We start from the raw sequence: 19,886 nt of genomic DNA on the forward strand, positions 1-19,886 counted from the left end.
GGGAAGTGATGAGAGAAGGCTTGAGAGTGGTGTACATTATAAAGCAGAGGGGACCTAGCACTCTTTGTCCGTGTTTGATGTTGCCCTTGTAAGACGTTGCTGGAGGGAGAGACCATAACAATTTGTGTGTAGTTCCTGTGTTGCCCAGAGAGTGGTTCAGGAGAATGTGATGGTTCCTGTACAGATTGCAGTGTGTTAGAAAACAGTTGACAGGGCTGTCTCGGTGGAGTGGAAGCCAGACTGCATGGGATCAGCACATCTTTCTGTGAGAGGAAAGACAGTACATTCAAGAACTCTCACACACACACACACACACACAGACAAACACTCATGCTGTAGTTGAGTGGTCTGGGACAGGGGGGGTCTCCAGGCAATATCTGTTTTGTCTTTGTGTGTGTGTGTGTGTGTGTGTGTGTGTGTGTGTGTGTGTGTGTGTGAGTGTGTGCCCATTAGCTCTATTCAGTCTCAGAGCAGCAGCAAGACAATTTGTTTTTCATCAGACATGAAATGAGTGTGTAATTCAGAATCAGGACTTTTCACTTTTCATTCTCCAAACACACACACACACACACACACACACACACACACACACACACTCGTGCATATTGTGACAAGAATTGAAAGGTCAGTGTGAAAGTGAAGTGCACACTCGTTTAGTGGAAGTGAGTTCGACCCAAAGGGAACTTCATTTATTTCTGTATTTCATTTCTAATGGATTTTAAATTCCATTAGAAATGAAATAAAGAACACCTTTATCTCTCACCCAGCGTCTGACCGGCTGTGCTCCAAATCAGGCTCTAACCTCATAAGCCGCTGCCTTTCTGAGGCCATTTCAAACATGATTTGCTCTTTTAGTATGAAATACTGTGGCAGAAATGGCTGGAAGAAAGAAAGAAAGACTGAAAGAAAGAAAGAAAAGAAACTACAAGCAGAAAAGAGAAACAGAAAGAAAGAAAGGACTAAATCTATAAGCAGAATGAAAGAAAAAAAGAACTGAAAGCTATAAGCAAAAAAGAAAGAATGAATGAAAGAAAGGAAAAGCTACAAGTAGTAAGAAAAAACAATCAAACAAATAAAAGCAGAAAGAAAGAAAAAAGTAAGATACAGTGAAAGAAAGAAAGAACTAAAAGCTACAAGCAGAAAGAAAAAACAAACCAACAAAAGCAGAAAGAAAGAAACAAATAAATATTTAAGCAAAAAGAAAGAAAGAACTAAAGGTCATAAGCAGAAAGAAAGAGTGAATGAAAGAAAGGAAGAAGAAAAGCTATAAGCAGAAAGAATGAAAGAAAGAAAGCTACAAGCAGAAAGAAATAACAATCAAACAAACAAACAAACAAAAGCGGAAAGAAAGAATAAACTGCAAGCAGTAAGAAAGCATTAAAAAGCTATAAGCAGATAGTAAGAATAAAAGAAAGAAAGAAAGAAAGAAAGAAAGAAAGGTATAACTAGAAAGAAATAAAAAAAGAACAGTCAACAACCATGGGCTCCTCTAAACAGCTGACTGAGAAAATAAAAAAATAATTGCTGCGTACAAAGAAGGGGAAGGCTATAAAAAAAGATATCACAAAGCTCAGAACGAATCAAATCAAAAGATTTAAAGAGAACTGTGGACATCATGGCAAGATCTGGAAGACCAATAAAACTCTCAGAGCTACCTGTATGCTGCGCAGAAAGGTCCTGCAGGAAGGGTTAACTGACAGAGGAGTGGTGGTACCTTTCTACAGTGCTGCTTACACTAACATGATCTGCATGGAAGAGTCATCAGCAGGAAACCTTATTTGTGACAACAGAAAAGCCAAAGGCATTTTGAAAGTCATCTTTGGCAGCATGTGATGAAAAGAACACCTGGCCAACTGTTAAACATGGGGATGGATCTATTATGCTTTGGGGTTGTGCGGCAACGAGTGGCACAGGAAACGATGCACAGGTAGCTGGAAGAATGGATTCTAGTAATTATCAGAACATTCTGGAAGCAAGTGTGACACAGTCAGCCAAGAAAATAAAGCTGAAAAGAGGACTATAGGACTGTGCACATCATCATTGTTGAGGCGGCACACTCCTGTACGCAACCTTTCACCCTGTGTGTATGTGTGAGAGACTGTGAGTCAGTTTGAGGCGTGAACACTCCTGGGGTTGGAAGAATAATCCATCTGAGACAGACACTGAGAGGTGGAGAGAGGGGTCGGTGTAAGAGTGCTTCAGCACACGCTTTAAGGGATTAGAGCGCTGATACAGTGTGTGTGTGCGTGTGTGTGTGTGTGTGTAGGATTAAGAGGACTGATGTTCATTTTATCAGGAAGTGAAACGACACCCGACTGAAACAAACTGAAAAAGGGGATTAAATAAAGAAACGCGCACACACTCCAGTTGAAACACAGCCGGACGTGATCGCGAGTGGCTTAATTTTTCGTTTCCGATTTCCGCCTGCAGATTTCCCGATGCAAATATCACATTCTAATTCGGGCAGGAATCCATCAACGCTGAATTACCGTCTCGATGTCCATTACAATCGGTAGCCCACTGTTCACCGCTGTAGTGGAGTGTGCGAGGTAGGGAGTGTGGACCAAATATACAGTATAATATAAAACTAAAAGGCTTAGAATTAGACACGGTCATGAAATGAGGGAGGTGGAGATTCAGGAGTGGACCCTTGTCAGGAAGGAAGGAAGGAAATTACGGAGGAAGAATGAAAGAATGGAAGAAAAACAAAGAAAGTTATAAAGAAAGTAAAGGAAGGAAGAAAAAAGTAAACAAAGGAATAAAGAAAGTAAAACAAGGAACAAATGGAATCAAAAGGAAAAGGAAAGACTGGAATAAAGTATACAAAACAAGGAAGAAAGGGAAATAAGAAAGAAGAAAGGAATAAGGAAGTAAAGGAAGGAAGAATACAGTAATAGAAAGAATAAAGGAAGTTAAGGAAGGACAAAAAGAATGGAAGAAAACAAGTAAAGATGGGAGTAAAGAAAGTAAATAAGGGAGGAAAGAAAGCAAGAAAACAAGTAAAGAAGGGAGTAAAGAAAGTAAATAAGAGAGGAACGAAAGCAAGAAAACAAGTAAAGAAAGGAAGGAAGAAAGCAGGTAAAGAAAGAAGTAAAGTTCATGAAGAATGGGAGGAAGAAGCCAACAATTAGGATGGAATAAAGAGAATATGGCAATGAAGAAGAAAGGAATAAAAAGAAGTCAAGAAAGTAATAAAGAAAGTCACGCATGGAAAGAAAAACAAGTAAAGAAAAGAATAAATTAAAGACAGAAATGAAAACAAAAACAAAGAATAAAGGAATAAAGAAAGTAAAAGCAGGAAGGAAGTGTTGGAAGGATTTTGAAAGGGTTTGGATAAATGACTTCCCTCCAGCTCAAGTTAGGGTAATTTAAGCTGCTTACGCCCCACCCCCTTTATGCAAATGAGGTGAAATTCGGTAATAATGTGAAGATCTTGTGCAGCTACAGAAGCTACTTCGCTGTCTAGGATCTTTTTTATTTAAATATTAGTGAACGTTTACATCTCTCCCCGGATTAAACCCGAGGAATCTTCATGGCTCGTGCATCGCTGAAATAAAATCCCACAGCCGCGTCAACCTTTCTGCAGATAATATTGAAGACAACCTGAACTGTAGTGCTCAGAAAGGCAGGGGCTGATGAGGTTAGAGCCTGATTTGGAACACAGCCGGTCAGACGCTGGGTGAGAGATAAAGGTGTTAAAGCCATTAGGAGCTTTAAAGTTGGATAAAGGGAATTTAAAATCCGTTACAAATGAAATCGAGAAATAAATGAAGTTCCCTTCGGGGTGAGCACTAAACTTTCTTCCTCTAAGCAAGTGCGCACTTCAACAGACAGACAAGAATGAATTAGAGACTGCAAGGAAGGGAAGACAGAAACAGGGAGAGCAGAGAGACAGACTGCTGGAGACAAAAGATTGATAAAAGACATATAGAGAGTCAAGAGAGACAGACAGCTAGATACGAAAGATTGATAAAAGACAGAGAGAGTTCAGAGAGACAGACATATGGAGACAAAATATTGATAAATGTCATATAGACAGACCAGAGAGACAGACAGCTGAGGATGAAAGAATGATAAAAGACATAGAGAGAGTCCAGAGAGACCGACAGCTGAGGATGAAAGAATGATAAAAGACAAATAGAGAGTCCAAAGAGACAGACACCTGTGGAAAAAAGGCATATAGAGAGTCCAGAGAGACAGACAGTTGGGAATGAAAAAGCGAGATGGACAAAAAAAGTTTAATAAAAGTCATAGAAAAACACAGCTCAAAATAAATGAGACAGATCAAAGCCAGATAGAGAGCACAGAGAGACAGACAGCTATGGACAAAAGAGTCAGATAAAAGATGGATAGAGACAGCAGAGAGACAGACAGCTGGAAGAAACAAGTCAAATAAAAGTCAGAAAGACAAACAGCTCAGAATAAATGGGACAGAGGAGGACAGATAGAGAGAGCAGAGACAGACAAAAAAACAAAAGAGTCAGCTCAAAGACAGCTGGAGCAGAGAGACATCTTGGATAAGACAGATAGAGAGACAGATAGCCGGGGGAAAAGTGGCAGATAAAAGATGGATAGAGAGAGCATAGTAACAGACAGCTGGGGACAAGATAGAGAGCACAGAGAGTCAGACAGCTAGAGACTAAAGAATAGGATAAAAGGTGGATAGAGAGAACAGACAGACAGCAGGGACACAAGGGTCAGCTAAAAGAAAGATAAACAGCAGAGACAGACAGCTGGGGACAAAATGACATATAGAGAGATGGACAGACAAAAGAATTGGATAAAAGTGAGAGACTGAGCGAGACAGACAGCTGGGAATGTATAGGATGGATAAGAGACCGAGATAAGAGAATGACAGTTGGGAGAAAAGAGTTTGACAAAAGACAGATAGAGAGAGCAGAGAAAAGACAGCTGGGGATAAAAGACAAGGAGTGCAGAAAGAGAAGACAGTGGGAGACTAAAGAGACAGAAAGACAGAGCAGAGAGACAGACTGGGTTGAAAGAGACAAATAAAAAGTGCAGAGAGACACACAAACAGGGACAGAAGAGAGAACGATACTGTGAGAAGACAGACATGCGGCTGAAAGAGTTGGAAGAGTTAAAAGACGGATAGAGAGATAGACAGGGGACAAAAGCGTCATAGAGAGACCGACAGCTTGGAAAAACAGCCTGGGATGAATAAGTGACAGACAGAGAGAGATAATAGACTAACAGCTTGGTCAAAAGAGTTGGACAGAAACACAGATAGAGAGACAGACAGCTGAGAGAAATAATAGATAATAGATTGATAGAGAGTTGAAGAGAGACAGCGGGTAGCAAATGGGACAGATAATAGACTGATAGAGAGATGTGTGTGATTTGAGACAGAGCCCATGATCATTTCTGTTTACATTATTACAAGTCCTGGTTTACATTTTATTTCTCCTTTGCACACTTAATTTTTATTTGCACTGAGGTGTGTGTGTGCGCGCGTGTGTGTGTGTGTGCGTGTGCGTGTGTGTGTGTGTCTGTTCTCTCAGCACACACAGCACAATGTTAATCACGAAAAATAAAGCTTATTGTCCATGAAATAGTTTGAGATGGAGCAGACAGACAGCACATGTACACACCATTACACCTACACAGGAGGAGAGCAGAGAGACAGACGACTGGGGATGAGAGAGACAGATAAAAAGAGTGGTGAGAGAGCCAGGGATGAGAAAGACAGATGCAGAGAGACAGGCAGCCAATGATGATAGATAGATAGATAGATAGATAGATAGATAGATAGAGCAAGCAGAGAGATGGACATGTAGAGAGTAAAAGCCAGAAATGCACAGATGAGAGAGACAGACACAGAGTGACAGATAGCCAGGGATGAGACAGACGGCTCTAGAGAGCAGAGAGACAGACAGCCGGGGAAGAGAAAGATACAGAGATTGTGATGTATAGTTGGATCTCTGTGTAGTGTCCCTATGCAGTGTTTATGTAAGGAGATGTACATAGTGTCCCTATGCAGTGTTTATGTAGGGAGATGTACATAGTGTCCCTATGCAGTGTTTATGTAGGGACATGTACATAGCGTCCCTATGCAGTGTTTATGTAGGGAGATGTACATAGTGTCCCTATGCAGTGTTTATGTAGGGAGATGTACATAGTGTCCCTATGCAGTGTTTATGTAGGGACATGTACATAGCGTCCCTATGCAGTGTTTATGTAGGGAGATGTACATAGCGTCCCTATGCAGTGTTTATGTAGGGAGATGTACATAGTGTCCCTATGCAGTGTTTATGTAGGGAGATGTACATAGTGTCCCTATGCAGTGTTTATGTAGGGAGATGTACATAGTGTCCCTATGCAGTGTTTTTGTAGAGAGATGTACATAGTGTCCCTATGCAGTGTTTATGTAGGGACATGTACATAGTGTCCCTATGCAGTGTTTATGTAGGGAGATGTACATAGTGTCCCTATGCAGTGTTTATGTAGGGAGATGTACATAGTGTCCCTATGCAGTGTTTATGTAGGGACATGTACATAGTGTCCCTATGCAGTGTTTATGTAGGGACATGTACATAGTGTCCCTATCCAGTGTTTATGTAGGGAGTTGTACATAGTGTCCCTATGTAGTGTTTATGAAGGGAGATGTACAGTAGGACCTCTGTGTAGTGTCCCTATGTAGTGTTTATGTAGGGAGATGTACAGTAGGACCTCTGTGTAGTGTCACTATGTAGTGTTTATGTAGGGAGATGTACAGTAGGACCTCTGTGTAGTGTCACTATGTAGTGTTTATGTAGGGAGATGTACAGTAGGATCTCTGTGTAGTGTCCCTATGTAGTGTTTATGTAGGGTGGTGTACAGTAGGATATCTGTGTAGTGTCCCTATGTAGTGTTTATGTAGGGAGATGTACAGTAGGATCTCTGTGTAGTGTTCCTATGTAGTGTTTATGTAGGGAGATGTACAGCAGGATCTCTGTGTAGTGCCCCTATGTAGTGTTTATGTAGGGAGATGTACAGTAGGATCTCTGTGTAGTGTCCCTATGTAGTGTTTGTGTAGGATGGTGTACAGCAGGATCTCTGTGTAGTGCCCCTATGTAGTGTTTATGTAGGGTGGTGTACAGTAGGATCTCTGTGTAGTGTCCCTATGTAGTGTTTATGTAGGGAGATGTACAGTAGGATCTCTGTGTAGTGTCACTATGTAGTGTTTATGTAGGGAGATGTACAGTAGGATCTCTGTGTAGTGTCCCTATGTAGTGTTTATGTAGGGTGGTGTACAGTAGGATCTCTGTGTAGTGTCCCTATGTAGTGTTTATGTAGGGAGATGTACAGTAGGATCTCTGTGTAGTGTCCCTATGTAGTGTTTATGTAGGGAGATGTACAGTAGGATCTCTGTGTAGTGCCCCTATGTAGTGTTTATGTAGGGAGATGTACAGTAGGATCTCTGTGTAGTGTCCCTATGTAGTGTTTATGTAGGGAGATGTACATAGTGTCCCTATGCAGTGTTTATGTAGGGACATGTACATAGTGTCCCTATGCAGTGTTTATGTAGGGACATGTGCATAGTGTCCCTATGCAGTGTTTATGTAGGGACATGTACATAGTGTCCCTATGCAGTGTTTATGTAGGGACATGTGCATAGTGTCCCTATGCAGTGTTTATGTAGGGACATGTGCATAGTGTCCCTATGCAGTGTTTATGTAGGGAGATGTGCATAGTGTCCCTATGCAGTGTTTATGTAGGGACATGTGCATAGTGTCCCTATGCAGTGTTTATGTAGGAAGATGTACATAGTGTCCCTATGCAGTGTTTATGTAGGGACATGTACATAGTGTCCCTATCCAGTGTTTATGTAGGGAGTTGTACATAGTGTCCCTATGTAGTGTTTATGAAGGGAGATGTACAGTAGGACCTCTGTGTAGTGTCCCTATGTAGTGTTTATGTAGGGAGATGTACAGTAGGACCTCTGTGTAGTGTCACTATGTAGTGTTTATGTAGGGAGATGTACAGTAGGATCTCTGTGTAGTGTCCCTATATAGTGTTTATGTAGGGTGGTGTACAGTAGGATATCTGTGTAGTGTCCCTATGTAGTGTTTATGTAGGGAGATGTACAGTAGGATCTCTGTGTAGTGTTCCTATGTAGTGTTTATGTAGGGAGATGTACAGCAGGATCTCTGTGTAGTGCCCCTATGTAGTGTTTATGTAGGGAGATGTACAGTAGGATCTCTGTGTAGTGTCCCTATGTAGTGTTTGTGTAGGATGGTGTACAGCAGGATCTCTGTGTAGTGCCCCTATGTAGTGTTTATGTAGGGTGGTGTACAGTAGGATCTCTGTGTAGTGTCCCTATGTAGTGTTTATGTAGGGAGATGTACAGTAGGATCTCTGTGTAGTGTCACTATGTAGTGTTTATGTAGGGAGATGTACAGTAGGATCTCTGTGTAGTGTCCCTATGTAGTGTTTATGTAGGGTGGTGTACAGTAGGATCTCTGTGTAGTGTCCCTATGTAGTGTTTATGTAGGGACATGTACAGTAGGATCTCTGTGTAGTGTCCCTATGTAGTGTTTATGTAGGGAGATGTACAGTAGGATCTCTGTGTAGTGCCCCTATGTAGTGTTTATGTAGGGAGATGTACAGTAGGATCTCTGTGTAGTGTCCCTATGTAGTGTTTATGTAGGGAGATGTACATAGTGTCCCTATGCAGTGTTTATGTAGGGACATGTACATAGTGTCCCTATGCAGTGTTTATGTAGGGACATGTACATAGTGTCCCTATGCAGTGTTTATGTAGGGACATGTGCATAGTGTCCCTATGCAGTGTTTATGTAGGGACATGTGCATAGTGTCCCTATGCAGTGTTTATGTAGGGAGATGTGCATAGTGTCCCTATGCAGTGTTTATGTAGGGACATGTGCATAGTGTGCCTATGCAGTGTTTATGTAGGAAGATGTACATAGTGTCCCTATGCAGTGTTTATGTAGGGACATGTACATAGTGTCCCTATGTAGTGTTTATGAAGGGAGATGTACAGTAGGACCTCTGTGTAGTGTCCCTATGTAGTGTTTATGTAGGGAGATGTACAGTAGGACCTCTGTGTAGTGTCACTATGTAGTGTTTATGTAGGGAGATTTACAGTAGGATCTCTGTGTAGTGTCCCTATGCAGTGTTTATGTAGGGAGATGTGCATAGTGTCCCTATGCAGTGTTTATGTAGGAAGATGTACATAGTGTCCCTATGTAGTGTTTATGTAGGGACATGTACATAGTGTCCCTATGCAGTGTTTATGTAGGGAGTTGTACATAGTGTCCCTATGTAGTGTTTATGAAGGGAGATGTACAGTAGGACCTCTGTGTAGTGTCCCTATGCAGTGTTTATGTAGGGAGATGTGCATAGTGTCCCTATGCAGTGTTTATGTAGGGAGATGTGCATAGTGTCCCTATACAGTGTTTATGTAGGGAGATGTGCATAGTGTCCCTATGCAGTGTTTATGTAGGGACATGCACATAGTGTCCCTATGCAGTGTTTATGTAGGGAGATGTGCATAGTGTCCCTATGCAGTGTTTATGTAGGAAGATGTACATAGTGTCCCTATGCAGTGTTTATGTAGGGACATGTACATAGTGTCCCTATGCAGTGTTTATGTAGGGACATGTACATAGTGTCCCTATGCAGTGTTTATTTTAGGGAGTTGTACATAGTGTCCCTATGTAGTGTTTATGAAGGGAGATGTACAGTAGGACCTCTGTGTAGTGTCCCTATGTAGTGTTTATGTAGGGAGATGTACAGTAGGACCTCTGTGTAGTGTCACTATGTAGTGTTTATGTAGGGAGATGTACAGTAGGATCTCTGTGTAGTGTCCCTATGCAGTGTTTATGTAGGGACATGTACATAGTGTCCCTATGCAGTGTTTATGTAGGGACATGTACATAGTGTCCCTATGCAGTGTTTATGTAGGGAGATGTACATAGTGTCCCTGTGCAGTGTTTATGTAGGGAGATGTACATAGTGTCCCTATGCAGTGTTTATGTAGGGAGATGTACATAATGTCCCTATGCAGTGTTTATGTAGGGACATGTACATAGTGTCGCTATGCAGTGTTTATGTAGGGAGATGTGCATAGTGTCCCTATGCAGTGTTTATGTAGGGAGATGTGCATAGTGTCCCTATGCAGTGTTTATGTAGGAAGATGTACATAGTGTCCCTATGCAGTGTTTATGTAGGGACATGTACATAGTGTCCCTATTCAGTGTTTATGTAGGGAGTTGTACATAATGTCCCTATGTAGTGTTTATGAAGGGAGATGTACAGTAGGACCTCTGTGTAGTGTCCCTATGTAGTGTTTATGTAGGGAGATGTACAGTAGGACCTCTGTGTAGTGTCACTATGTAGTGTTTATTTAGGGAGATGTACAGTAGGATCTCTGTGTAGTGTCCCTATGTAGTGTTTATGTAGGGTGGTGTACTGTAGGATCTCTGTGTAGTGTCCCTATGTAGTGTTTATGTAGGGAGATGTACAGTAGGATCTCTGTGTAGTGTCCCTATGTAGTGTTTATGTAGGGAGATGTACAGTAGGATCTCTGTGTAGTGTCCCTATGTAGTGTTTGTGTAGGATGGTGTACAGCAGGATCTCTGTGTAGTGCCCCTATGTAGTGTTTAAGTAGGGTGGTGTACAGTAGGATCTCTGTGTAGTGTCCCTATGTAGTGTTTATGTAGGAAGATGTACAGTAGGATCTCTGTGTAGTGTCACTATGTAGTGTTTATGTAGGGAGATGTACAGTAGGATCTCTGTGTAGTGTCCCTATGTAGTGTTTATGTAGGGTGGTGTACAGTAGGATCTCTGTGTAGTGTCCCTATGTAGTGTTTATGTAGGGAGATGTACAGTAGGATCTCTGTGTAGTGCCCCTATGTAGTGTTTATGTAGGGAGATGTACAGTAGGATCTCTGTGTAGTGTCCCTATGTAGTGTTTATGTAGGGAGATGTACATAGTGTCCCTATGCAGTGTTTATGTAGGGACATGTACATAGTGTCCCTATGCAGTGTTTATGTAGGGAGATGTACATAGTGTCCCTATGCAGTGTTTATGTAGGGACATGTACATAGTGTCCCTATGCAGTGTTTATGTAGGGACATGTGCATAGTGTCCCTATGCAGTGTTTATGTAGGGACATGTGCATAGTGTCCCTATGCAGTGTTTATGTAGGGAGATGTGCATAGTGTCCCTATGCAGTGTTTATGTAGGGACATGTGCATAGTGTCCCTATGCAGTGTTTATTTAGGAAGATGTACATAGTGTCCCTATGCAGTGTTTATGTAGGGACATGTACATAGTGTCCCTATGTAGTGTTTATGAAGGGAGATGTACAGTAGGACCTCTGTGTAGTGTCCCTATGTAGTGTTTATGTAGGGAGATGTACAGTAGGATCTCTGTGTAGTGTCCCTATGTAGTGTTTATGTAGGGAGATGTACATAGTGTCCCTATGCAGTGTTTATGTAGGGACATGTACATAGTGTCCCTATGCAGTGTTTATGTAGGGAGATGTACATAGTGTCCCTATGCAGTGTTTATGTAGGGACATGTACATAGTGTCCCTATGCAGTGTTTATGTAGGGACATGTGCATAGTGTCCCTATGCAGTGTTTATGTAGGGACATGTGCATAGTGTCCCTATGCAGTGTTTATGTAGGGAGATGTGCATAGTGTCCCTATGCAGTGTTTATGTAGGGAGATGTGCATAGTGTCCCTATGCAGTGTTTATGTAGGAAGATGTACATAGTGTCCCTATGCAGTGTTTATGTAGGGACATGTACATAGTGTCCCTATGTAGTGTTTATGAAGGGAGATGTACAGTAGGACCTCTGTGTAGTGTCCCTATGTAGTGTTTATGTAGGGAGATGTACAGTAGGACCTCTGTGTAGTGTCACTATGTAGTGTTTATGTAGGGAGATTTACAGTAGGATCTCTGTGTAGTGTCCCTATGCAGTGTTTATGTAGGGAGATGTGCATAGTGTCCCTATGCAGTGTTTATGTAGGAAGATGTACATAGTGTCCCTATGTAGTGTTTATGAAGGGAGATGTACAGTAGGACCTCTGTGTAGTGTCCCTATGCAGTGTTTATGTAGGGAGATGTGCATAGTGTCCCTATGCAGTGTTTATGTAGGGAGATGTGCATAGTGTCCCTATACAGTGTTTATGTAGGGAGATGTGCATAGTGTCCCTATGCAGTGTTTATGTAGGGACATGCGCATAGTGTCCCTATGCAGTGTTTATGTAGGGAGATGTGCATAGTGTCCCTATGCAGTGTTTATGTAGGAAGATGTACATAGTGTCCCTATGCAGTGTTTATGTAGGGACATGTACATAGTGTCCCTATGCAGTGTTTATGTAGGGACATGTACATAGTGTCCCTATGCAGTGTTTATTTTAGGGAGTTGTACATAGTGTCCCTATGTAGTGTTTATGAAGGGAGATGTACAGTAGGACCTCTGTGTAGTGTCCCTATGTAGTGTTTATGTAGGGAGATGTACAGTAGGACCTCTGTGTAGTGTCACTATGTAGTGTTTATGTAGGGAGATGTACAGTAGGATCTCTGTGTAGTGTCCCTATGCAGTATTTATGTAGGGAGATGCGCATAGTGTCCCTATGCAGTGTTTATGTAGGGACATGTACATAGTGTCCCTATGCAGTGTTTATGTAGGGACATGTACATAGTGTCCCTATGCAGTGTTTATGTAGGGAGATGTACATAGTGTCCCTGTGCAGTGTTTATGTAGGGAGATGTACATAGTGTCCCTATGCAGTGTTTATGTAGGGAGATGTACATAATGTCCCTATGCAGTGTTTATGTAGGGACATGTACATAGTGTCGCTATGCAGTGTTTATGTAGGGAGATGTGCATAGTGTCCCTATGCAGTGTTTATGTAGGGAGATGTGCATAGTGTCCCTATGCAGTGTTTATGTAGGAAGATGTACATAGTGTCCCTATGCAGTGTTTATGTAGGGACATGTACATAGTGTCCCTATTCAGTGTTTATGTAGGGAGTTGTACATAATGTCCCTATGTAGTGTTTATGAAGGGAGATGTACAGTAGGACCTCTGTGTAGTGTCCCTATGTAGTGTTTATGTAGGGAGATGTACAGTAGGACCTCTGTGTAGTGTCACTATGTAGTGTTTATTTAGGGAGATGTACAGTAGGATCTCTGTGTAGTGTCCCTATGTAGTGTTTATGTAGGGTGGTGTACTGTAGGATCTCTGTGTAGTGTCCCTATGTAGTGTTTATGTAGGGAGATGTACAGTAGGATCTCTGTGTAGTGTCCCTATGTAGTGTTTATGTAGGGAGATGTACAGTAGGATCTCTGTGTAGTGTCCCTATGTAGTGTTTGTGTAGGATGGTGTACAGCAGGATCTCTGTGTAGTGCCCCTATGTAGTGTTTAAGTAGGGAGATGTACAGTAGGATCTCTGTGTAGTGTCCCTATGTAGTGTTTATTTAGGGAGATGTACAGTAGGATCTCTGTGTAGTGTCCCTATGTAGTGTTTATGTAGGGAGATGTACAGTAGGATCTCTGTGTAGTGTCCCTATATAGTGTTTATGTAGGGTAGTGTACAGTAGGATCTCTGTGTAGTGTCCCTATGTAGTGTTTATGTAGGCAGATGTACAGTAGGATCTCTGTGTAGTGTCCCTATGTAGTGTTTATGTACATTTCAGTGTTGTACAATAGGCTTTCTGTGGAGTATCCCCATGTGATGGCTCTGTGTAGTGTATACTGAACTGTTGATATACAGTAGAGTCCCTATGCAGTCTCCCTATGTAGTGTACATTGGAGAGTTGCTGTTCAGTATTGTCCCCATGTATTTTCTCCATGAAGTGTATATTGTCGTGTTTCTGCTCAGTGGTGTCCCTATTTAATATCCCTATGCAGTCTCTCTATGTAGTGTACATTGTAGTGTGTCTGTACAGTAGAGTCCTTATGTAGTCTCTCTCTGTAGTGAACACTGGAGTGTTGCTGTACAGTAGTCTTTGTGTGTGGTGTTTGTAAGTGTCTCCAGCTGATTTGTGGCTCCGACTCTTTAAGTTTCAGCTCAAACCTTCAGCTTCATGAGAAACTTTTAGAGTTTGTAGTGCGGAAATGAAAATAAGCATTTATCCCCAAATCAATGCAGGTTTAAATGAGTGTAGCACAACCACAGCTCCGCTGTGTGAGAGAGAAAAATCCAGTTTAATAAATCCGGTTAAATAAAGTTAGAACAGGAAGTGTGCGGCTTGCGGAGGAAAGTAGATTAATATTCTGAGTTGGTTATTGTGGCCATAACATAGAATATTTTCATCTGATGCAATATGGAGAAACACAACTAACAACTCCAACAAGTATTTCACTCTACTGTTGCAATACCAGAAACTTTTTTTTTGCCATCTTCAGAGACTTTAAAGTTTCCCCAGAACATGCAATTTTAAACTAATAATTATAATTTATGCAGAAAAGTAAATAGGTTTAGTAATTTGCTTTTAAATACCCAGGAAATGACTAAAATGGCCTAGAAACCTCTCTATATCTTGCAGCAGCTAGCTGTTGTTTTAAAGTGGCTAGCGCACAGCATAGCTACAATGGCTAGTGTGATAAGGTAACGGCTTACTGGAAATGGAAGTAGTGTTTGTACTAAGTGATTAATGTGATAAGTAAAAGGTTTGCTAATTGGCTAATGTACTAATTAGCTGATTTGAGTTTAGCATGGTAATCTCACTAGCAAATCTCTTAAGTGAGATAGCCACATAAAATAACATGTAGTTATCACACTAGCCGTTAGTAAATCAGCATCTTTTGCTATGTAGTGTGCTAGCCACTTAAAACAACAGCTAGTTAACATACTTTAACTAGTATGTTTTGATTTTCCTAAGTGGTAACTGAATAGAATGGTAAGTGGCTATTTTAAGTAAAATGTTTGCTAGGTGGCTGTTGTACTAAGAAGCTAATTTGGGTCTAGAGTGCTAAGCAGCAGGTTTGCTGAGTGACTATCATGCTAAGTAGGAGGACTGCTAAGTGGTCAGTGAGCAAAATATTTAGCTTGTAACTACGTACAGCTCCTTCATCAACAAAGAACTAAAACATGGACTCAAACTAGAGGAAATGGACTAGCGGAGGTGTGAAACAAAGAATTGGAACACAGACTTAGTATCCTGAACACTTTGGCGTTTTTGTAAAAGTTTGCTTAGCGTCGCAGCAGCATATGGTGGTGCTGGATTTAGGGAATTCTCCCTGTGTCTCATTTGGATGCGTTTCATTCAGATCTCAATCTCAGTGGGGAGTGAGCAAGGGGATGTGGGACTGTAGCGAGGAAGTCCAGATGGCAGACACATCATCAGTCCACATTTCCGCTTCATCACACTGAACTTGGAGTGGAAATACCGCTCACAGCTGTTCAGGTCAGAATTATCTGTGTTATACTTTAATGGGGGAAAAAAACAACACACAATACACAAGGACATGGTCAGGAAACTACTGTACCCAAATAGAACACGTCTGTGGGTTTGAGAAATAATTGAGGAACAAAGAGTAAGATAGGATGAAAGAAAATCCACAGTGCAGCTCTGAAGAAGACGAAGAAGGAGATCTCACTCCAACGTTGTTGGCTGTCATGTGTATGTGTGTGTGATGGAGAATCGATGGCGATGTATTTGCGGTGACTGTGAGAAGAGAAGAGTGTGTATGAGTTTATTAGTGAATTAACGGAGAGATCAGGTTTCTGTTCCTCTGCGGTTCCTGAACGATCCATCACATGAACGCTTTATCAGCTCTGTGCTGACACACGAACACACACTCACACACACACACACGCACGCACACGCACACATTGCTCCACTGTGTTGTTGTTTAACCACACTGAGTTGTATTTGGCTGACCAATTAAAGAGCAGGCCATAATCACATGATCGTCTGTAAAATCGCTGTTTGGCTGTACCTACTCAAAGTCACATATATGAATACAAAGACACAGGCACATTCCCATTTATCACTTCAGGCAATACCCATTCAGAGGCCTACATTTGTCCACATTCGCCCATGTTCCATCTATGGTCTAAACATATACCTAAAAAGAGCCATGCTAATTTCCATATATTGACACAAATATAGGCTACATTACCTTATATGGCTTACAAAGTTTGCCTAGTCAGAGACACATTCTTTTCCATTTCCAAAGGAGGCCGACTCAGAACTGCTGTCATTTCCATATATAATGATAACGATAATAACGAATCTTTATTGGTCACTTATACATATGCACAGTGAAATTCTTTTCTTCGCATACCCCAGCATGTTAGGAAGTTGGGGTTAGAGCGCAGGGTCAGCCATGATACAGTGCCCCTGGAGCAGAGAGGGTTAAGGGCCTTGCTCAAGGGCACAACAGTGGCAGCTTGGCAGTGCTGGGGCTTGAACCCCCGACCTTCCGATCAGTAACCCAGATCCTATTCAGAGGTGTCCTTATTACCATATGTGGTCTTAAAGACATGCCCACATTCCCATTTATAGCTTCCGGCCATACCCATTCAGGGTTACATTTCCCCCCATTCACCCACATTGGTCTAAACATATGCTTAAAAAGAGCCATGCTAATTTCCATATATGGACACAAATAGAGGCTACATTACCATATATGGCTTACAAAGTTTGCCTAGTCAGAGCCATGTGCTCTTCCATTTCTAATGGAGGCCGACTCAGAACTGCTGTCATTTCCATATATGGACACTAAGGCCGCATTTACACTACATGGTTCAAGTGACCCAATTCCGATTTTTTCCTCCCATGTGGAACAGCTGACCCATGAACGTGTAAGCAGGAAAAAAGCACATGGATTCCGATATTCTCAGATTCTCAAGTCTGGAAATAACTCTGATATGAATCCGTGCTTATGGATATGTGCATTTGCGTCTGCCATGTAAGCGGACAGATCGGATATTCCCTTGTCAATGTGAGTTGTTCGTCATTGAAAAAGTGACAGTGGCGAATTACATCAACTCAGATGGACACCAACCATGAAAACAGAACTCTCATGGCGCAATGGAGGGCGAAGGATCAACCCAGTAGAGTCATGCCGAAGTTGTATATGTTTTGAGCCTTTGGCGAGAAGAGACAGTGCAGGCAAAACTGCACAACATATAAAATGTTTCTCGTCTCATACGAAAGTTGCTGACCCACTGTTCCTGACCCCAGGTTTCAACAAATTGATCCTACCCATCTTGAGTCCTTTGCCACATCCACACGCCCTTCTGAACCAATGTAGCAGCGATAATTGCTACATTCGCCCTGGCTGCAACAAGGGCTTAAGATACCGGTGTTTTGCTTACCTTTAAATATGGTGTGGAAAGCAAAAACTTGTATTATATTTTCATCTGCGTCCGTTACAAATTGCGCCAATTTTACTTCCTTTTCAGCCTAAGCTTTTCCGGTGATGTCTACCTTGGGTTGTTTCACGAAGCGTATAGTGTAAATGCAGATATAAATCACTTTTCAAAGAAGATGTAAGCGGGTTGTCAAAAAAATTGGCTATAGTCAACCAATCGGAATTGGGCATCCAGACCTGCAGGGCTCTCAAGTCTCTTGTCCCACAGGCATACGGAGGGAAGTTTTCTGCCAAGTTCATAGCTGTCTCGAGTTATACAGAGTTAAATGCCACCTACCAGCCAATCAGAAATTAGAATTTGTTGTTTCCGGGTAAATTACCTGATCCCGCTGCAAGCACATTTGTGTCTAGGCAACATGTATGCGCGCACACATGGAGTGGCAGTTGGAAGAGCAAAATCTGATGAATGCGGTAGGAAACCCTTCTTTTTAAAAAAAATTTTTAGCATTGTGATTTTACAATTCCTGGATGAAATCACTTGCCTGTGATCAAAGATAGTGAGAGCTGATGTTGGGGAATATAGCCAAATTCGTGCTAAATTATTATTTTATATGTCATCAATAAAAAATAGGGTAAGAGATATTCTACACCCTTTGACATTTACTTAATCAACTTAATGAATCCAAGTAAAAAATTTAAGAGAGTAATTAGGCCTCACTGGTTCATTTTTTTAAAAGGTTTAAAGGTTTGAAAAGATTTGGAAGGCTGTCTAAGTTTGCCAATCTGGTTTTAGTTCTTCCCCACTCGAATGCAGATGCAGATGTTCTCCATTGTGGGTTTGAACAAAACCAAAACTAGGAACAGTTTGGCTCTGGACTGAGCGCAGTCATCCATAATGACTGTGAAAACGGCTGGCCTTGAGCCACAGTGCTTTAAGTGGGAGCCCCTACCCCGTCATCAAGGCATCAAGATGTGCAACAAACACTTACAACACAAAACACCATTCATAAACTGAAATGTGTACTTTCACACACACACACACACACAGCTTGACATACATGCGCAGGACAAGTTCTGCAATCCTACTGTATGTGTACAGTATGCGCATTGACCACTGCTGTTCAGTTGGCTCGTTTGGGGCTAAATTTCTTTTTATTTTTGATACATTTGTATTTCTGAAATATATATATAAATTATTTTATTTGGATGAATTTGTCTGTCTTTTATCAGATTTACCAATTGTTATCATTTCTATTTGTGCTGGTTAATTATGAACAATAGCTAAAATGGAACTGCTTGAAAAACTTGAGCATTCTGAGGGGCTGAGGGGCTTCTGGCTGCTGCATATATTTGAGTGGCTCCTAGCCTAACAGATAACCTCACTCCAAACTTTTGATAAAACTTGAAAGCCCTGCTTATATTCTCATATCCTTCAAGCGACACCCATTCAGAGGTGTCATATTACCAAATATAGTTTTAAAGACATACCCACATTCTCATTTATAGCATCAAGCCACACCTATTCAGAACTGCTCTCATTTCTGTATATGGACACAAAGCCACATTGCAATATAAGGCTTGAAACCACATCTATCCACAGGTGACCTTACAGTATTTCTGTATATGTGTCACGATACCTGCTGGAGACAAGCGCGGACGGGCAGGGTGGCGTGTACAGAAGCGACGTAAGAGGAAACACAGGAAATAGGCAAAAGTTATGCGATCAGGTGAACAATCCAAATGAGACAGGAATCGTAATCATAAATAACAGGCAGGAAAGTCCAAGAACCAAGAAAATCTAGACGAAAGCTATAGGCTTGGTAACACAACTAAGTCACGAGAACTGAGCGTTTACTTTGCGAGGGCGCGAAGGTTAACAAGGCCTTTTATAACTTATGAGCTGCACAGGTGTTGGTGATCAATACTCAGGTGAACTTGAGTGCGGGCATGGCCGGGAAGTGTAGTCCTTGTCCGCCATGTTTGTAAGCGGCGCCGCCATCTGAGTATTGTGTCCGCAAGTTCGCCGTGGCGTAACAATATGACCTTACAGACAAACCCTCATTTCCATTTATGGCCTTTAAGGCATTCCAACTCAACAATGCTCGAATTTCCATATATGACCTCAGAGACACCCAACATTTCCTTTTATGGCTTCATGCTACACCCATTTAGAGTTGCACTTATTTCCATATATCCTTCTAGCCACACCCATTCAGACCTGTTCTCATTTCTCAAACTTTCAATAATGCTTTTAGCATTAATATTATTAGCAAATTAGCTAATTATTCTCTAACTTTACTTAGCTTGCTTTTAAAGTAAGCTAGCTAGCATGACTTCGAGCAGCTGTTATTGGTAGTATAGCTATAGAAGTATACCACTGATACATAGCTTGGTAGTTAGAGACCATCATTCTAGAAGAGTTTGAGGCATCACTGCAGGAGCTAAACTTTACCTACAGACCTGAGTTTAGCACGCTAATCACTGTGATATTTATTTCAAGCTGCAGCGCTGCTCTGTGTCAGTGTGGCACAGAGTACACACACACACACACACAGATTTAAACTCACCCACTCAGCACATTT

General features: G+C 41.5%; 1 protein-coding gene across 1 annotated transcript in view; it reads left to right on the top strand.

The window, feature by feature from the left end:
• Positions 1 to 19,886, top strand: part of gpc6a (glypican 6a) — a 188,821-nt gene that overhangs the window by 23,854 nt on the left and 145,081 nt on the right. The window lies entirely within an intron of this gene.

This window comes from Ictalurus furcatus, chromosome 26 (genome assembly GCF_023375685.1).
Source record: "Ictalurus furcatus strain D&B chromosome 26, Billie_1.0, whole genome shotgun sequence".
NCBI lineage: Eukaryota > Metazoa > Chordata > Actinopteri > Siluriformes > Ictaluridae > Ictalurus > Ictalurus furcatus.